The sequence below is a fragment of the Physella acuta genome, unplaced genomic scaffold (assembly GCF_028476545.2).
Source record: "Physella acuta isolate Inbredline_101_S28 unplaced genomic scaffold, ASM2847654v3 ptg000454l, whole genome shotgun sequence".
NCBI classification, from domain to species: domain Eukaryota; kingdom Metazoa; phylum Mollusca; class Gastropoda; family Physidae; genus Physella; species Physella acuta.
Genome location: NW_026731973.1, coordinates 563,703 through 585,924, shown reverse-complemented (window position 1 = coordinate 585,924; position 22,222 = coordinate 563,703). Strand labels below are relative to the sequence as shown.

Sequence of the window (22,222 nt, the reverse complement as noted above, 5' to 3'; positions counted from 1 at the left end):
ACTAATGCACTAAAAAGTAGAAAATAAATTATAGACTACTTTTTAAATAACTATAAAGAAAAGCGTGGGTCTCTTCCTAAACATTAGTGAAGGTATCCAATAGATACTAAAGTGACCCACGCTTTTCTTTATAGTTATTTAAATAGTAGTGTATAATTTATTTTCTACTTTTTAGTGCATTAGTACATAAAAGCTTGTTATTAAAACATTTTTTATGAAATATTTTAAACTATGCACTGAATTAACTAGCTATGTTAATGATCAAGTTAATGCCCTTGATTCTATCGGTCTCACTATACTTCTAAAAAAATAACTCCTTACACATTTAGCTCCCTTAAAATAAAAGTAATAGTATAAACTTGGGGTCTTCCATAAATGACGTCATGCTTTTTTGACGATTTATACCTCCACACTTCCCCCGTCATCACAAAAAGCCAGACCCTTCTCCCCTAAAATGACGTCACACCTCAACCTACAACCCCCCTCAAAATTGCAGTGGAATTTTTTTTTAAAACATCGATATTTTTCTAAAATCTTGTCTAAACTATTACAATTTATTAAAACTGTTATCTAAAACGCGAAATAACGTCTAAAATTCGTTTTCTAACATTGCTTTTTTATAATGCAAAAGTGTGACGTCGCAACATCTGAACCCCTCCCCCCCCCCCCAATCACACACCGTCACAAAATTATGGACCCCCCTCCCCCCTACGAGTGTGACGTCATTTATGGATGACCACTTATGTAATAGTAGAGATTGTGCACATTTTGTAGTCTGGCTTTAGAAATTTATGACACAACCATCATTTTTTCTTAGAAAACATCTCAAGACTGCGGGATATCCCTAAGTCAGTCATTTTTTTTTAAATTTTTTTTTTATCTTACTTATTGTTGGTAAAAAAACAAATTGTAAAACAAGCGTTTGAAATTTAAAATGTTTCCCTAACAAGCATAAGTTGTCTTACACTGACCTTCACCTTCACATACCTGGCACGTACAGGCTTTGGAGCATCACAAGAGAGAAAAACATACACCAGCATTCAAAACGGTGTCCGGTCAAAAACCCCCTGGACAAAAGCCCCCCGACATAAACCCCCTGGACATAAACCCCCCGCGACATGAAACCCCTGGACAAAAACCCCCCGCGATATAAACCCCCTGGACAAAAACCCCCCGCGATATAAACCCCCTGGACAAAAACCCCCCAATTGAGGTTTATATAAGGAAAAACCAAAGATGATGAGAACCAAAATTAATATATAAATAAAAAAAAAACATCACAAAAAAAACTGTTTTATTTTTATTATAACTTTAAAAAGACAGATTGTGAGCGATGCCTCGCAAATAGCCTACTCAATAATGGTGGACTCATTAAAATTTTTAACAACAGTTAAAATTCGAGAGCTGCTATCAAAATTTTTTTTCTGTTTTAGTAAACAGTGACCTGAATTAATCTGTTCCTTTTTAATAAAGTCAATAAATTTCCAAATATTTGGGAGGCAGCATCCCATATTCGATTGGAAACTTCTGTGCCAGCCTTCAACTGAGTTGGTTATTTTTGGCATATGGTCTTCTGCACGTGTGTGCATGTTTCACATATCAAGTAGAAACATAGGCTGTCTCCAACCTCGACGTTGTGGTCTGCCAATATAGTAGTCCTCAAAGTAGTCTGCAATTGGCATTGCTTCTTGGGGGAAAATTTCCAATAATTTTTCAAAGGCATAACTTATGTGTTCAATGGGAACAAAAACCAACGCAGGTAACATTCTGAGCATGAGAGCAAATTCACTATCAACTTGGTAGAGTTGTTGAATGCCAGAGTCCTGTATTTGTACCATCCAAAAACCAGTGCTGATTATCATCCAATAACCTAAGGTTGTCCTTTGTGCCCGATCTTTGATCAAATACAACTAAGGTCACTCGTTGATATCAAATAGCATTATTTTTAGGTAGAAACTATTTTCTTAGTCGTAAAAAATTAAATTCATTTAATGTATTTTTAATTATGTATATTTTATAATGTATTTTTTTAAAATTTTTTGGTTCACATCATCGTTATTATTTCTTTATATAAACCTCAGCCCGGGGGTTATTATCCGGGGGGTTTATGTCGCGGGGGGGTTTTGGTCCAGGGGGTTTATGTCGCGGGGGGTTTTTGTCCAGGGGGTTTTTGTCGCGGGGGGTTTTTGTCCAGGGGGTTTATGTCAGGGGGTTTATGCCCAGGGGGTTTTTGTCCAGGGGGTTTTTGACCGGGAGCCATTCAAAACACATTGGCCTCATTGGAATTTATACATACAGAAAGTGTTGATAAAAATACAATAACAATAAAAAAACAATTTAGCTATTTTATTTTATAAAATGTTCATGTTATAATTTCTAATGATTCACTAGATTCTACATTAGAATTTTCATTAGGCCCTACAATGTTTGTTTTTTAAATAGTAAAGAATACTAAATTAAATAACAATTAACCAATAAACACATTCTGTTGAAACTAAGATACCAAAATGTAACAATTGCAGCTTAAGTCTTTCTTTTCCTCACATTGATAATTTTTACCAAATAAGTTTGTATAGAAAGTTAATTGCATCATTTTACTGATTGGAACAGAAACTTGAGAACAATGCAAGCATTAGTCAATGGAACAATAATGAGAAACATGTTTATACATCTTTCTGCTGTTAATTGTAAAATTTTAACTGGATCCGCACTTGGTTCCTAGTAGAAATTAACTTTAACCAGGTACTAAATTAACATTTAAATTCAATCTGAATTCAATTTCTAAACCTTTTATATCTGCATTAGTAATGACAATAAATACATTTCAAGGACAAACATTTTACAAATGATCTGTGTAAGTTATACACTGCAGCCAGAAGAGTGCTCATATGATTTGAGATTCTATACCTCTCAATATAATGATTATAGACATTTAATTTATCCAGGTACTAAATTACCATTTAAATTTCAATCTCAATTCAATTTAGAATAATTCCTGCATTAGTGGTGACAATAAATACATATCAAGAACAAATATTAAGAAGAAAAAAATTATTGGGGCAGCTAGTTTTTACATAGGGTCTGTGTGAGTTATACACTGCAGCCAGTAGAGTTTGATCATCTGATTTGAGATTCTAAACCTCTCAATATAATGATTAAGGAGATTTAGCAAAAGATGAAAAAGTGTTTAAAAAAAATATTTTGTCTGCTCAGAAGTTTTGATGTCACTATACCTGTTGGCCAGATGCCACTTTGACTGATGGCCTGATGTCATTGTACTTGTCTAATGCAGGTTGTTTTACCTATCAACCTGATATTCTGTCATGTTGCTGTATGTCTGACTGAGCTGTTTGTGAGTAGTGTAAATGTGTAAAGTTAAGAATGAGAATTGTGTAACAGTAAGGCCTACATGTATTGTAAACATCTAGTAAATGTAAATAAATGAATTGAACTTACACTTGTGGCCTGAGCAAATCCATGCTGGTATAAAAAGAAAACCCTGGGTTTCTAAAGTTATAGCTTACTTCTCATAGGGGTCATCCATAAATGACGTCACGCTTTTTTTGACGATTTTTACCTCCCCCCCTCCCCTCCGTCACACGTCGTCACAAAAAGCCAGACCCCCCCCCCCCTCCTAAAATGACGTCACACCTCAACCTACAATCCCCCTCAAAATTGCAGTTGAATTTTTTTAAAACATCGATATTTTTCCAAAATCTTGTCTAAACTATTACAATTTATTAAAACTGTTATCTAAAACGCGAAATAACGTCTAAAATTCGTTTTCTAACATTGCTTTTTTATAATGCAAAAATGTGACGTCGCAACATCTGACCCCCCCCCCCTCCCCCTCATCACACATCGTCACAAAATTACGGACCCCCCCTCCCCCCTACGAGTGTGACATCATTTATGGATGACCCCATATCATACACATTTACAAATAACACAAAAAGTAGGCTACATTAAGAAAAAAATTGGACACATTCAGCTGAGATAATAGAATGCTATTTCCTTTTACAGTCAGAATACAATTTCTTTTTGAGTATGTATAATAATTGACAAGGTATACCCTTTGACAAAAGAACCTTTTCATAATACAAATATAAAAATTAATAAACTATGGCCCACTATTGGATGACCTCTAGTTAAAGTTACGTGAAGCAAAAAAAATTATAACAAGATATTCAATAATAATTTGCTCTAGAATTAATTGTTGATGTTAATAATAACGATAAATTGGTTTTTAGTCCTGAAGAATACCTGAATTTTTTATGAGTATTTAAATTAGATATTTGACAAAATCTTTTGAAACAAACATCACATTCAGGTGGCTTGTCTCTTTTGTGAATTTTTTATGTGAAGATTAACAAGAAATTTTAGAAAACATTGTATGTCAAATATCACATTCAAGTAGCTCATCTCCTGTATGAGCTTTTTTATGTGTAATTAAACTAGAATAGTGAGTAAATTGTTAATGGCAAACATTACATTCCTAATTCAAGTTGCCTTTCACCAGAATGAAACTTTTTTTGTCTTTCTAAATTAGAATTCTGAGAAAAAATTTTATGACTAATATCACATTCATCAGACTTTACTCCTGAACGAACCTTGTTATGTTTTTTAAACTAGAATTCTGCTAAAATTTTGTTCACAAACATCACATTCATGTGTCATTTCTCTTGAATGAACCTTTTTATGTCTTCTTAAATTAGAACTTTGAGAAAACTTTTTATGACAAAGATCACATTCATATGGCTTATCTCCCGAGTGAACATTTTTATGTCTTTTTAAACTAAAATTTTGAGAGAACTTTTTATTACAAACATCACATTCATGGGACAATACCCCAAAATGAACCTTTTTATGTTGTCTTAAACCCAAACTATGAGAAAACCTCTTTTGACAAACATCACATTCATGTGGCATTTCTCCTGAATGAACCTTTTTATGTCTTTTTAAAGTAGAATTTTGAGAAAAAGTTTTATGACAAACATCACATTCATATGGCTTATCTCCTGAATGAACATTTTTGTGAGTTGCTAAATTACCCTTCTGACTAAACTTTTTATGACAAACATCACATTCAAATGGCTTTACTCCTGTATGAATTTTTTTGTGATCACTTAGACCAGAACTTTGAGTAAACCTTTTATGACAAACATCACATTCATATGGCTTTTCTCCAGAATGAACATTTTTGTGTTGTAATAGATGTATCTTCTGACCAAACTTTTTATGACAAACATCACATTCATGTGGCTTTTCTCCTGAATGAACTTTTTATGAACATTTAAATTATAACTAGATGCAAACCGTTTAAGACAAACACCACATTTATGTGACTTATCTCCTGAATGCACATTTTTATGTAATTTTAAACTTGAATTTTGAGAGAACTTTTTATTACAAACATCACATTTATATGGCTTTTCTCCTAAATGAATTCTTTTGTGTTTACTAAAATCAGTATTGTCTGAGAATGTTTTATGACAAAAATCACATTCATATGGCTTTTCTCCTGAATGAAATCTTTTGTGTATACTTAAACCAGAACTTTGAGAAAACCTTTTACGACAAACATTACATTCATATGGCTTAACTACTGAATGAACATTTTTGTGTTGTAATAAATTTATCTTCTGACTAAACTTTTTATGACAAACATCGCATTCATGTGGCTTATCTCCTGAATGAACATTTTTATGATCATTTAAATTATAATTAGATGCAAACCGTTTATGACAAACACCACATTTATGTGGCTTATCTCCTGAATGCACAGTTTTATGTGAATCTAAACTAGAATTTTGAGAGAACTTTTTATTACAAACATCACATTTATATGGCTTTTCTCCTGAATGAATTCTTTTGTGTTTACTTAAACCAGAAGTTTGAGAAAACCTTTTATGACAAACATTACATTCATATGGCTTAACTCCTGAATGAACATTTTTGTGTTGTAATAAATTTATCTTCTGACTAAACTTTTTATGACAAACATCACATTCATGTGGCTTTTCTCCTGAATGCATTTTCAGATGTGAATATAATTTACATTGATAAGAGAACCTTTTATTACAAACATCACATATGTATGGCGTATCTCTTGAGTGCACTTTTTTATTTTTACTGAAATAACAACTTTGAGAATAATTCTCATGGTCACCATCATATTCAAGTTGCTCATTTCCTTCTTGAGCTGTTTTATGTTTTTTAAAGTTAGAACTTTGATAAAACCATTTCTGTTTGTGACTAGAAACAATCTGATATCTTTTGTCTCTAGAAAACTGGAGATTTTCTTCAACTTGAAGTTCAAGCCTTTTTTGTTGTTTATCCTCAAAAAATAAAAATCCTGTCAATAAATCTGGTTTTAAATCTTTACAACTTGATAAAGTTGTGACTTCTGATTTATTATCTTCAGATGCTGATAATGTTGATACAGCAGGCTTTTTATCTTTACAAATTAAAAACTCAGTTGTAACATCAGGTTTAACACCTTGCTTTATAAATTTTTTGTTGGATGTAAATTTATTAAAAGATGAAAAAATTGAAAATTCTCTTTCTGTGTCTTTAGAAGATGAAAATTCTGTTGTAGTATAGGGTTTAACATCTTGAGAAGCTGTGAATGTCATGTTGGGTTTTGCATCAACAATAGATGAAAATGTTGTTAATTCTGTTTTTATGTCTTTAGAAGATGAAAATATTGTGGATAGATCTGGTTTCAAATCTTCAGAGTTTAAAAATTCTGTTAATTTGTGTGACTGTTCATCTACAATAGATAACATTGCAGCTGTAAGATCTGTTTCTTCTTCCATTCTTGACTGCTTTTTTATAAATCAACTGATGATTAAAAATTTTATAAATGTTAAAGTGAAAAGTGGTGTTTATAAAGTCAGAATAAAGTATTACTATTAAAATGGCAAAATTAATGGCAGAAGGTCTGTCAATCTTTTCACTCAGTCTGATGGGATCTAAAAATAGATTGCCAGTTATGCCAAGGCTATCATTAGATTTGGACTGCATATTAATATTCTTTGAATATTCTTAAAAAACACAAATTGTTAATCCAGTTCTGCTTATTTTGGCTAACGATTGAGGAATTACCAAATGTGCTTAAATCCTCTCATATCCAATAGAGGTTATATATATTGACACTTGGTTAACAGGAAAAAAGAACAGTGTTTGTGTCTTAGAAAGGATGAGAGAAGATATTGTATATTTCTTCGAACATAAGACTTAATTGGCAGATGAAAAACAATGACACATTTTATATGAGAAAAGATACTCATTTCATTAATTCAGCTAAAATTCTTAATATTAGTATTGAAAAAAAAAAAAATTAATATTATTTCCTTAGACTATTTCTAGCCCTGACCTTTTAACCTAGCCATTATCCCTCAACCCAACCCTTGACCCTAAACTTAAGTAAGATATAATGCATTAAAGAAATAAAATATTAATATCATTAGCACTAAGAACAAAAAAAAAATCAATTATAACAGGTTTCAAGTGCTAAAACCCATACTTGATATTTCTTCACACTAGTGGTTCTACCACTCGAAATAATTAGTAAAACTAATAATAATATATCAAATTAAACATTAAATTGAAAATTCTAAAACCTACTGGTCAATTAAAAAATTCTAAAAATATGTAAACCTACAAATAGAAGCAAAATATAACCACAAGATGTGAGAGGATATAAGAATGATGCATTTTCTCTATTGTTGGTGGCTATAAAATAAGTATTTCCATATCATACATTATTTGCATGGCCACAGGTCATGTGATCTGTGTGCCTTTTTTATAATACAGATTTTCAGGTGCACAAACAAAAAAATTTAAATCTATCTTCTCATTAGTTTCCCATTTATCGACCATAGATGATTCTTCTAGGCCTGTAAGTTATTAAAAAAATGTTGCTGCCACAAAATATAGTCTACATTTATAGCAATGTAAACAGAAAGTGTTATTTCAACGCCAAGGGTAGACAAAGGTACAGAATATAGTCCAAGTTAAGACAGAACAGACAGACCCGACGGGTTCCGAACCTACCACTCCACACGACACCGAATCGCCTCGCCTTCCATGCATCAAGTCAGACGTGTAATCGATTCTGCCAATCAGCTCTACAAAAATAAAGCTTTCATGGCAGAGCACAATCACAACCTATGCACGAAAACTTGGACTATATTCTGTACCTTTGTCTACCCTTGGCGTTGAAATAACACTTTCTGTTTACATTGCTATTTCAGTCACAACGCCTGCTTCCACCCCTCACCATGTGACTTTTCTAATGTCATTGTCTGCTTGGAACATGTTTGCATAAGAAATAATTCTGTATTTCAATTATGTCCATTCAGCTATTGTATGTAGCATTTATTTTTTAGTTAGAGAATACATTTTTAAATAGTAAAGGCCAAGGCTATTCCTACCTGTTTGGGAATAGCACTATTTCGGTTATTTCCAGCAGACTAGGAATAGCAACCATGGCTATTCACAGTCAGCTGTCATGTTTGCTATATACGACTGGGAATAGGCCTAATATTTTACGATAACAAAAACATTTATTCTGACTGGGGAATGAAGTATAAATTATGAGAGCACTGCAATTTTCATTGTGTTACAGTTTAAAAAAAATTATTACTAGTTTAGCCTTTGGGTTATATCTGCTGCGTAGTATGTAGGTCTTAGTCTCAGTGATCAATTATAGACTCTAACTAAATCTATACTAATCAACCAGGGCTTTCTATCTGCAAATATGTCAGCAATCATGTCACAAACAGAAAAAAAAAATTGAAAATAATAACCCTATCATTAACAATTCCAAAAAATACAATTTGGACAACAGGTGGTCTACATCACATGCTATCCATAAAAAAGCATTTGATGGGTTCAAACCCACACTATCTGGCGTGGTAACCACCCACATATCCACTTGACTACACTGCTTCATCAACATTTAGGCATTTTTAACATATGTATAAAACAAAACAGTCAGAACTGCGAATAGCCTTATTACGGCTATTTCAAGTTGAACAGCTAACGGGAAATAGACACTTTGAATAGTAAATAGACTAGATCAACATAAAAATATTGAATCAATACTAACCGTAGCCTTTTAACTTATTATTTGCTTATGTATATAGCTTTAATACAATGTTGAGGAGGGAGCATTCGGTGGCAGCCCAATGTGAATGGGCAAAATAGGAAATCATGTTGAAAGCTATCACTACTCTTTCACTATAACTGACTGTCAGTGATAGTCTTTCAAGCAAGAAACATTGTTTTCCTTTAATTTTATCATGATTTGTGTGCAGATCTAGAATAAATCTAGATGTTTTATAGTACAGATTTAATGAATTCAGGGAAATTAAAATTTTGTAAAAGTATTGAAAATATTGGAGCTGTAACAAAGGAGAGATAGCGAGCATTGGCTGTGTTTATAGTTACAGCCTTTAGATCTAGATCTATTCTAGATCTAGTAAGTTAGAAACGAAGTCATCACCACGTGACTCAGAAGGAAATTCCATTAAATTATAATATAAAAACATACTAAAACAAAAAATGCAATTTAAATAGGCCTATAAATCTAGATATTATTAGATAATACTTAAAAATAGTAGATTCAGTGCTAATTAAATGAAGGGGGAATTTATATACCAGTGTCCGATAATGGAATCTTTTTTTTAAAAAGGGGGTGTTAGGTTACTGGCTTAAGTCAATGCTGACCCTGTCCTTAACCCTAACCCCAACCCTAGTTACTTAGTTACTATGAGTAGTTAGTTGGTAATCTATCGTTTTAGGTACGTAAAATTGCCCGCGGCTAATAATGTACAAAAAAGTTACCTTATTGTCAAGGCTTTAATAGAAGTATATTGTGATATATTTGTGTCAAATATTATAGATAAATGTATAATAAACTAAAATCAATGGCTAAATATATCAATATAAGCAAGAAATTAACTTTAAAAAGCAGTGTTTGCGAGCAGGATTTGCTATTTAAAAAGCGGCCATTTGTAAGTTAGAGTGGCTTCCCCTGAACCTTGCACTACAAGTTTACAATAATAAAAATAAACAAGATGGCTGCTATAGTAAATGAGCAAGTCTTCATTTATTACTGAAAAGTTTTAACCCAGTTGTTTAAAAACAGGTGTGCCCTACATAAATGAAACAAGGAAATATTTTTGTATTTTTCAAAACAATCATAAATCCTCTTCAAAATGTGAAATAATTATTAAAATGTAAGGAGTCACATGTTTTTCACATTACTAGTCGCGAGCGATTTTACGGACCTAAAACGATAGATTACCAGTCAGTCCATGCCATAAGCTAGGCATTTTGGTAAAAAATGTTTCTATTTAACACAGAATGATTAAAATTTACAAAGAATCAAGAAGAGAATCTGCCATTTAATAAACTACAAAAATTATCATTCTAGGCCCAGTAGTTTTTTATATGAATTTTTAAAGTGTTAGGTAAAACCGCTTATATGTTCATGTAAAGTTTCAAAATATTTAGTGTCCTTCTTTGGGTTTGTATAACATTGTTGTTATTAAACATATAATGTTAAAATTGTGCATATTGATGCTAGAGAGCATAGATGATAGGCAATATGCAAGTGAAATACAGCGCAATTAAAAGGAAAACAACTAATAATTAACTTAATAAAGCCCAATTAAGGTGTGCGGTGTCGTTCTACAATGATTTCATACTGAATATCTATGTTGTTATTGATGATACAAAGATAAAACTTAGCACATAGATGCTTAAGGATGTTGTTGGGAATAGAAATTTACAAGTCAAAAAAAATGCTATAAGAAAAAGACAATCACATATAATAAAGTCTAACCAATGGGGGTGGCACTGGGGGGGGTGGTGTGTGTGTGTGGGGGGGGGGGGGTGGGGTGGTTTTAGTTTAGAGAAAATAGACAGCACTATCAACCTAGCGCCCGGTGTATCCTTCCTCAACGGGCCATTTTTCTCGTAGTAGTATATTTTAGCTATTATTAAATTTTAAAGATAATATACTATAATCTGAGAAATGACCAATTTAATCTTTGTATTTATTTTCTTAATCAGTTTTTCCTGAAATGGGGAAATTAAAGTTAAGACATCATCCATAAGTCATTTAAAAAAATAATTATATAGGCCTATATAAGCTTGATGCAATATATATTAGTTCTATTAGATTTTTATAAGCAATTACTCATTGATTAGGCTTAGGCTACTAATAAAATGTTACAAATTTAAATTAGTGTAGACTGTAGAGCAATACATAAATCTATTATAGATCTATAATATATGGGCCTATTTAAAATTTTAATTAGGCCTATTCTATTATTTACCCAATTGAAAATGACTAATATTGAAGATTTTTAATGAATGGGACTATTAATTCCATTGCTTTAAATTTTATTTAATCCATAAAAACATTTTATATAAACTTGCCAATTCAATAAATACTGTTAAACAGTAACACGGTAATATCAAATGTGCGATTTTTTATATTTCATGCATACTAGATTTAGCATACTAGATTCTAATAGAGCTAACTATGGAGTATGGGCCGTCATGAAAATTTCAACTCGGCCATCATTACAATTGAGTAGATCCACATCACTTCACACAAGAAGCCATAACTGCTTACCAAGAGCTAAAAAAAAACCCCATAAAACCAACAATTCCATCCATCAAAATAGTTTGGCATTACTTATTTACTACTAGTCTATATTTACTAGATCTAGTTTCCTGAACTTATTCTCTTTTTTAAATGCCGAAATTTTGTTCTATCGATAATAGGTAACCTCGCGGCCCCCTATCGCCCTGGTACAAAATTGTGTCCGCGGGACCCAACCCCCAAGATTTACCAATGCTTTTTAAGCATGTTCCAATTGAAAGAACTCTATGAAACTGTTATTTTGGTTCTTGAAAATGGTTAGGATGCTCTTTAAAACTAGGCCTAATGTCTAATTTTAAACTTTACTTTCTTGCTAAAATTAATACTCAATGAAACAGGTCGGGTACTGCGTTTAAAGTTTAAAGAGACTTGCTCACTAAGATAGCTCGATAAAATTGGGATCGATATGTTAAAACGTAATTAGATCTAATAGTTTTCCATAGAAGCATAGAATATATAAACAGCCCACTTTGACGTATCGAAAACATTAATTTACCGATTCTCTCGTGATAACTAAGCACTTGGGTGGAAAATGGCCGAAATTACAAAAGTTGGCATGAAAAAGTTCGGATGTGGCCAGATTAAACAAAATGGCGCACATCGAAATGCCTACCATAAGAGATAGGCCTAACATTTGTAATCATAAAATATTAAAAATAATAATAAAATTAGTCGAGGTTACTAGATCTACTAACAACCCAACACACCTATTTTATGGATGAGTCTATTATCGGACACCGGTATCTAAAATCATCCTGAATGAATATTACCATGCAAGCGCCAGATAATAAAATAACAGCTTAACGGATAAATTTTTCTGAACTAACAATCTCAACATCTCAAAAAGGTGCCATCTTTTTTTTTTAAATGCCCAATTATTGTACGGGAAAAAAAAAGTCTAAAATACGAACCGAAACAAAAAATTCTGAAATAGAACAAATATTATTTTTGTTCGTCTTTTTTTAAATTTACAAAAACTACAATCTCATTTAAAAACACAGTTAAGGGCATTTTTACAAGCTTTTATTTAACTTAATTCCTCGTTCTTTTTTTCTGTCTTGTCGGGGTCAGAGTTTCTTTCAGGCATCTCTTCTGGGGGGGGGGGGGGGGGGGGATATAATGGATTTTATATAGAAAACATACGTTTAGCCCCCCCCCCCCCCCGGTGAAATAAAAAACGGGAGAAACATTGGCAGGGTCGGCGCTACCTATAAGGCGGCCTAGGCGGTCGCCTAGGGCGCTATCCATAGCAGAGGCGTAGCGACCCTACCCGGTGCCCGGGGACAAACTTTTCGATTTGCACCCCTCCCCCCCCTCAAGATTTCGATTTGCACCCCCCTCAAACTTTCGATTTGCACCCCCTCAACCTTCCAATTTATTTTTCCAACCCATTTTGGCGCCCCCTAAGGTCGGCGCCCTGGGACATATGTGTAATCACCATTATTAAAAGGTACTTCATAATTAATAATTTTAATTAGATTATTTAAACTATATGTAACATATTGGGATTTGTGAGGTCTGGGGAACTCACTCTTCTTGTATTAGTTATATTTATAATGTTGTTATTGAGTGATGTCCCTTGTATTTATCTATCATTCTTCCTCTTCCGGTTAACAAATAAAGATGGCTACAGGCTAATGGCTTCTGTCTCCGTTGTGTAATCCTAATCTATTATATCTGGCGACGAGGATAAATAATCCACTAGAAAGAGCACCTACTTACGCAAAAAAGAGGTTTGCTAGAGCATATTGGCTAAGTATTTCTAGAATAATGGCGCTGTATGGCCAAATAAAAGAATTTGATTCGAATGATGAAATCATTCATGATTACCTAGATAGGTTAAGCTTTTACCTTGAAGCTAACGACGTGACGATAGAAGCCAAAAAGAGAGCTGTTTTGTTAACAGTCATAGGGCCTCAACAATTTAGGCTACTAAAGGACTTATGCGCACCAGCTAGTCTAACTACCAAGAGCTTTAACGAGCTGAGCAAACTGCTAACAGACCACCATGCGCCTACCCCATCAAAGTTTCTATGTCGAGCTAGATTTGACAGTAGGACTCGTCAACCAAACGAGTCTGTTATAACTGCTGTGTTCTATATGTGTACCACAGTTATGCAGTGAGAGGGTACAACTACCTGATCCAATACCATCTTTCCATATAACTACCATTTGATTATGTCTAGCTATGCTACAGTATATCTTGGGACACGACGACATCAACGCTACGAATGATTTAACAGAACGACATCGGTTACTAACTCTATTTATTGCACAATAGAAATGGACATCGGACGGCTTGGATAAACGATACTACAACTAGACAACCTAACTCTAACGTAACACGAACAAGACTAACTTCAATCTTCTTTCCTGGCAACAACGAACTCACACTAAAACGTCACTTTCTTGCGTACAGCGTCACACACTCACTCGTTCAATATACGGCCGCACCATCAATCATGCGCACCCATTGCCCTAGTCAAACATGCATCATAACATTACCCCCTCCTCCCTTCAAGCTAATCACATTAGCTTTATTTACTACTTCAATAATACAACATTCTGTTTTACCTAACAATGGCAACTATGGTAGCATTCACACATAGACCTTAAAGACTAGACAATTTTAACTAATTCTTGAAGTTCCAGTTCAGTTCATGTCTCCGCGCGCACAAACATATTTTGACGATTCTGCAAAGTATACATCTCAGATCACCAGTTGGGTACACATCCTACAATCACACTTCACGTAAAGGCCAGGATTCCATACAATGTCGACCCAAACATCACCTTAGTTGTACTGAAAAGAAATTATTTCTAACGGAAAACAACATGTCACTACTACTCGGTTATCATTATCTAACATAGTCTCTCTAACCTAATGTATTAGACTTAATCTAATGTAGTACCTCTTCTGTTAACTACGCTATATTATTTATACAATAAATCACATTTCACGTGTTAATTTAGTACTAAGTAATTAAGTAACCACATCAAATTTCATAATCACTATATCACCTGCATATATTCATCTCATGTTACAATGACATATACCAATAATAATTCTTAACATCTTCAGTAACCAAATACGATATCACATAGAGGAATATTTTCCCTAGAACCCTTAAATCCATGTCCAGGTACTCGGTACATCCTCGAGCTACCCACACAAAAAAAAATCTGACTGCATCCTCAGTCTTGAAATCAACTAACTACCGATGAAGCAACCGACCAACGAACTATCCCCCTGCTGGCCGGGTGACGACACCAAATTATCATAAAACAACATTATCCTAATCTACTGGGTTCCTTACTCTAAGAAAACAAACCTCATAGGATAACATATCATCACATATAATACATTGAAGATCATCTCATTATGACTAATATAACAAATCAAATCCAGATCATAGTGACATTCTCATCTTGTCAACAACATAACACCGCCCTCAAACCGGCGTGTCTACATTAACTATAACAATATCAATTATCACTAATACTGATCTCTTACTTATCATACAACAACCCTCATTAGTATAACACAGCAATGGGCTCACAATACCTACAGCTCAGCTTAATCACTACAGTTTTTGGTTCCACTAAGACGTAATAGAAAAAAAAAATCATGTACATGCCTATTACTTAAAAAATATATGAAGAGGTACTACTTATCTAATTTGTAGAACTTGGGCATCATCGTCGGCTTCATCACACAACACACACTTCCCACACAGATCCCCTTGTCCTTCACAACACAGGTCCTCTCAGCACGGTCTTCACGTCAGGGTCCTCACAACACGGTCATCACATGTTCTCCCCACACGGTTCTTCATGGCACGGGTCCTCACAGCACGGTTTCTCACAGCACGGGTCATAACGGCATGGGTCATCAGAACACGGGTCTTCACACACGAGTCTTCTTAGCATGGGTCTTCACACACGATTTTCACAATAACAGTTCATATATCACAGAGACATAATCCGTACGAAAATTATGTCGATGGAACTTGACTGATTAGACACTGATAGCGTTTTCTGACTAGTTCTAGATGTTATTTCCATCGACTAGCTTCTAAGTGCTTTTAAGTTACTTCGCCTTGCAATACTACTTCATGCTGTTATACTGCTTGAGCTGTCTTCATTCTGTTATAGCTGCTTCATGTTACTATAGCTGTTTCACGTTAATACTGCTCCACCATGTTATAACTGCTGTGTTCTATATGTGTACCACAGTTATGCAGTGAGAGGGTACAACTACCTGATCCAATACCATCTTTCCATATAACTACCATTTGATTATGTCTAGCTATGCTACAGTATATCTTGGGACACGACGACATCAACGCTACGAATGATTTAACAGAACGACATCGGTTACTAACTCTATTTATTGCACAATAGAAATGGACATCGGACGGCTTGGATAAACGATACTACAACTAGACAACCTAACTCTAACGTAACACGAACAAGACTAACTTCAATCTTCTTTCCTGGCAACAACGAACTCACACTAAAACGTCACTTTCTTGCGTACAGCGTCACACACTCACTCGTTCAATATACGGCCGCACCATCAATCATGCGCACCCATTGCCCTAGTCAAACATGCATCATAACAGAGTCAATATCAGAATATGTTGCTGCTTTACGTCATCTAAGTAAATTTTGTGAATTCGGCGATACACTGTCTGACAGACTATGTGAAAAGTTTGTGACAGGTGTAAACAGCCCTGATATTCAAAGAAAGTTGCTGCTCGAGTCAGATCTAACATTGGAAAAAGCAATACAACTTGCAACTTCATTCCAGCAGTCATCCGTTGCGGCGAGATCTCTAGCACCCTCAGAGATCCATGCAGTAAACAGCAGGTTAGTCAACAAACACCAACCCCATCAGAGCATTCCAACTTATGCTAAACAGCCTGCACGTTCAAATCCTAGATCTAAATCTAGTAATAATTATCAAAAATGTCATCGATGCAAAGGTCCCCATGCATCTCATCGATGCAAGTTCAAGTTAGCAACTTGTTATAAGTGCAGTAAGCAAGGTCACATTGCCAAGGCCTGCTTTGCAAAGTCTTCGTCTGTTGCTAAATCTAGCCAGTCAAGACAGTACCGCAACCAAAGGCAGCACTATGTTAACTCTCACCAAGACTACCTAACCCAACCAATGAACCACTCTACCAGTGAAAATGCTCAAACTGATTCGCAGCCGGATTTCAACCTATTCTCTGTGAGATCAATAAGTCATGCTCCCATCAATGTACTCGTTTATATCAACGGTAAGAGCATCAGCTTCCAACTTGACACTGGAGCATCTCTAACAGTCATCACAAAGAAGGACTTTGACACTGTCACAGGAGGATCGGTGCCTCTACAACCATGTCACAAGTGTTTAACAACATACACTGGTGACAATGTTCCGGTAATAGGAGAGTGTATGGTTCACGTAAGTTATAATGGTCAAAGTGTTAAACTTCCTCTTCTTGTGGTTGAAGGAAATGGACCACCATTACTAGGTAGGAACTGGTTAAGTGATCTTAAGTTAAATTGGGAGAGTATATGTTCATTGAAGAATGTAAGAGAATCTAGTCTTACTTCAATAGATAAAGTAATATCTGAAAATAAAAGTGTTTTTGGCAATTCAGGTTTACTAAATGATAGAACAGTGAAGATAAGCATTAAAGACACAAATCCAAGATACTGCAAAGCTAGAGTTCCACCTTATGCAATAAGGAATAAAATTGAAAATGAGCTAAGTAGATTGGAATCTAATGGCATCATAAAGAAGGTAGACTATTCCGATTGGGCAACGCCCATTGTGCCAGTGTTAAAGAAGGATGGTTCTATAAGAATTTGTGGAGATTATAAAACTACACTGAATAAGCAAATAGAGCTAAATAGGTACCCTATACCTAACATTGAGAAAAATTATTCTCAGTTAGATAGGGAAGGCTTAGGCATCATTTTTGGTGTTAAGAAATTTCATAAGTTTCTGTTTGGTAGGAAGTTCACCATCTTTACAGATCATAAACCATTGCTAGGTTTATTTGGAGAAAACAAAACCCTACCTGAGCATGCCTCACCAAGAATTCAAAGATGGGCTATCACACTAACTGCATACAATTATGAATTGAAATACAAACCGGGATCTGAGAATAGTGCAGATAGTCTTAGTAGATTACCTTTAAAAAACCAAAGCCTTAGTTATGTAACAGAAGATGTATTTGTTCTCTTCACTATCATGGATAACTCCAATATAAATGTGAATGATATTAAAAGAGAAACACAAAAAGATGAGTGCTTAATAAAAGTATATGAGTACTGTAAGAATGGTTGGCCTGAAGAGTCTGTGAATGATGACTTAAGGCCATGTGAAATAAGAAAAATGGAATTAAGTCTAAAAGATGGAGAAGATGCAGTCCATTATCAGTCAGAGTTGCCTAAACAAAGTATTTGTAACTTAATAAATGATTATGGTGATATGGCAATTTCAAATGCTTTTAAAAGAGAATACATTAGTAAGAAGGAATGTGATCATCAAACAACTTTGCTAACATCATTAGCACTTACAGAAACTAAAAGGGTAACATCAAAAGTAAATACCAAAACATCAAAAGTAAATACCAAACAGAAGAAGCTAAATGTGACATTGAAAGAGTAAACAGGTTATTAGCCTAATACTGCACAACTCCTCATATAACAACAGATGTTGCACCATGCGAATTGCTATGTGGTAGGAAAATTAAAACTCATCTTGACCTACTACATCCAACTGTTCAAAGGTCTGTTTCCCAACATCAACATACACAAAAAGTAAATCATGACAAAACATGCATTGAAAGAGAATTTGGTGTTAATGATAATGTGTATCTAAGAAACTATGGGAGAAAGGAAAAATGGATACCAGGTCAAATTGTTCAATGTACAGGACTTGTGTCTTATAAAGTAAAAACAAATGATGGACTTATTGTCCGTAGACATGCAGACCAGTTAAAAATAACTTGTGCAGATAATAAGTGTGAATCTGTCAATCCCACCAAATCTGATCAGTTCACACCAACTCAGTTTGTTCCACAACCAAGTTCTGTTGATATGAGTGAACCAAGTTGTCTAGAGTCAGAAAATGTAAATTCTGGAGTTAATGATTTAAATCCTAGACCTCCTGAGATAGAGAATCCATATGGTCAGAATATTGAGTCACCAAATCAAAAGCCACTGAGAAGGTCAAACAGGACAATCAAAGTCCCCAATAAGTTAGACCTATGATTTTAAAGGTCAAAAGGACTTAGACATCATTGTTTGTATTTTAATTGTGTTGTAACATATTGTGCATTGTTTGTAAGGATGTAATCTACCATAGTGTTCATGTTACAATATAATTGGTGATTTTAGGATACTGTAAATTGTTCTATTGAGAGATGTGTTGTGTTTACTAAGGGTAAAGGGATGTAACATATTGGGATTTGTGAGGTCTGGGGAACTCACTCTTCTTGTATTAGTTATATTTATAATGTTGTTATTGAGTGATGTCCCTTGTATTTATCTCTCATTCTTCCTCTTCCGGTTAACAAATAAAGATGGCTACATGCTGATGGCTTCTGTCTCCGTTGTGTATTCCTAATCTATTATACTATAGACATGTTAATATACCAGTCAATGATAAAACATTACGTGTGATGTAGAACGTAACAGAAAATAATAATACAATAGGTAAACATTTTGGATAAACATCGTATTAACCTTTTTAGCTGCACTAAAATACATAATTCTCTAATACGCCTCAATTAAAGTGATTATACATCTGCTTTATTTACAGTCACCCATAGTCTCGATATCTAAATCGACCAGTACATAAACGGAATGTCGTTAATATAAGTTACTGTAAAACCATTTACCGCCATTTTGCGCAACCACCACCATCTACCCCCCACCACGTACATATTTCTTCCATCCCTACCCCCCCCCCCCATCCCCCTTCAAGCTTTTTTCTAGTTAGCTAGATTGTCCACGTGAAACAACGCCGAATCAATGCATTAATAGGGATGCCTTGTATATAAGTATAAACCGTTAATGCTGCCGATGTTGTAATTTGTAAGATAAATGATGTTGGTACTAAAATTTGAGGAGATTAAAACAAAAGAATGATGGTTATAGATGAGTCCAGCTATTGAGCTGACATTTTTTCACACACAATCGATGCTAACATTTGTTTCAGGTTGATGCAAAAAATATTACTTTGGTTATTAGCACGATGTTTGTTATTAATTATTACTAAGTTGCAATCCTATAGGTCTACGTCAGGGGTCGGCAACCTTTGAGGCGAAAGAGTCAAAAGATACAATTTACAAAACTTCCCAGTTTTTAAAGAGCCACTAACATTTTTATTTCAATATTTTGCTATTTGATATGTAGTAGGTAAATAAATCTTACTAATGATTTGAAATAAATAGCGTTAAATATGAACTAATATTGAATCATATAAAAACATAGCAATGTTTCGCACAAATAATGCTTTATCTAACTCTGCTATGATAAAATTGGTAATGAAATAATATAACTATATGACTATCCAATCAACTTTAGAAGCCAATGATGTTTTTTTCTTTCTTTACGGATACCACTGGCTCAGGAAGTGTCTCCAATAAGCCAGGCAGGTATCAACACGGCAAACTCCGACTAACAGGCTTGGATATCGGTTTCATTATTATCGGTCTCTTCTGTCTTGCGGGTCTCACATGGATTATCTTCAGGCCTACTCGTACCCCACAGTCCCAGTGGCGGAACTAGAAAAAATGGGCCACCCCGCAAAAAATTTTTTTGGGCCCCCATATATATATATATATATATATATATATATATATATATATATATATATATATATATATATATATATATATATATAATATATATACATACATATATATATATATATATATATATATATATATATATATATATATATATATATATATATATATATATATATATATATATATATATATATATATATATATATATATATATATATACATATATATATATATATATATACATATATATATATATATATATATACATATATGGGGGCCCAAAAATTTTATATAGCCTATATATATGTATATATATATATATATATATATATATATATATAGATATAGATATATATATATATATATATATATATATATATATATATATATATATATATATATATATATATATATATATATATATATATATATATATATATATATATATATATATATATATATATATATATATATATATATATATATATATATACACATACATATATATATACATATATATATACATATATATATACATATATGGGGGCCCAAAAATTTTATATAGCCTATATATATATATATATATATATATATATATATATATATATATATATATATATATATATATATATATATATATATATATATACATATAACACTCTATTATTCGTGTATTTTTTTGAGACGTTTGCCTTGTTTTCCAGAACAGTGGTTATTAAACGTAAACAATGTCGGCACTTTATTTCTTGGATATTAGTTGTAGGAGCGCTAGTTTGTCAACACTACCGCCGATTCGAGCCAGCTTTGTTGTTGAGGCGCTATCTATTCGGTTCTTGTAAGGCTAAGAGCGGGAGTGGAGGTCTGAGAAAGGAAATTAAAAGGGACAACAAAGCACCGATGTGCTTTTATCCATCAGTACCAAATTTGGGATGGTCTCAAAAAGCCGTCTTAATATCTAGCGGCCTCTCGCGCAATTGATGTTTTTTTCAAAAGAATTTTGCCGACAACAGCGTTGGTCTGATTGTAGGAAAAAGAATATACTAGAGCGTGGGATTGTGTCTATAGAATTAAAGATACTCCAACCGCAGCTACAGTATTTTTTTTTCAAAACAACCACCAGGTCAAAAATGCAATTAAATTAATTTTAACTATTAAAAAATGATTATGGGCGGCTGTGGGCCCCCTAAACGGCGTGGCCCCCCCCCGCATTGCGGGGTCTGGCGGCACTGTAGTTCCGCCCCTGTACAGTCCAGTACCTGTCTCAACCGTAGGAAGCCAATAATTAAAATACTACGCAGAGGCGTATCCAGGTTTTCGTTGTAGGGGGAGCGAAATGAGCAAAAAAAGGGCGCCGAATTTTTAACGCATTCTATATACGCGTATAATATATATATATATATATATATATATATATATATATATATATATATGATGTAAAAGAAATTGTAAGTAGCACTTGAAGAATTAAGAAAAAACACACAACGTAGGCCGACAAAACAAAAAATTTATCTATCTAAACCAAAGTATATATATATATATATATATATATATATATATATATATATATATATATATATATATATATATATATATATATATATACACATACTACAACAAAAAACAATAAACGCAACAGAATCTGTTTTCTAATTCTTGAAAACATGTTTTTTAATAATAATTGCTGGGACATTAATTAAGACAAGCGAAATAGGGGAAATAATCA

The 22,222-nt window shown here is 33.5% G+C and overlaps 1 pseudogene; it reads right to left on the bottom strand.

Annotated features, from left to right (window-relative positions):
* Nucleotides 1-3,912: 3,912 nt before the first annotated feature.
* Nucleotides 3,913-12,528, bottom strand: LOC131943404 (zinc finger protein 883-like; annotated as a pseudogene).
* Between the last annotated feature and the right edge of the window lie 9,694 nt (nucleotides 12,529-22,222).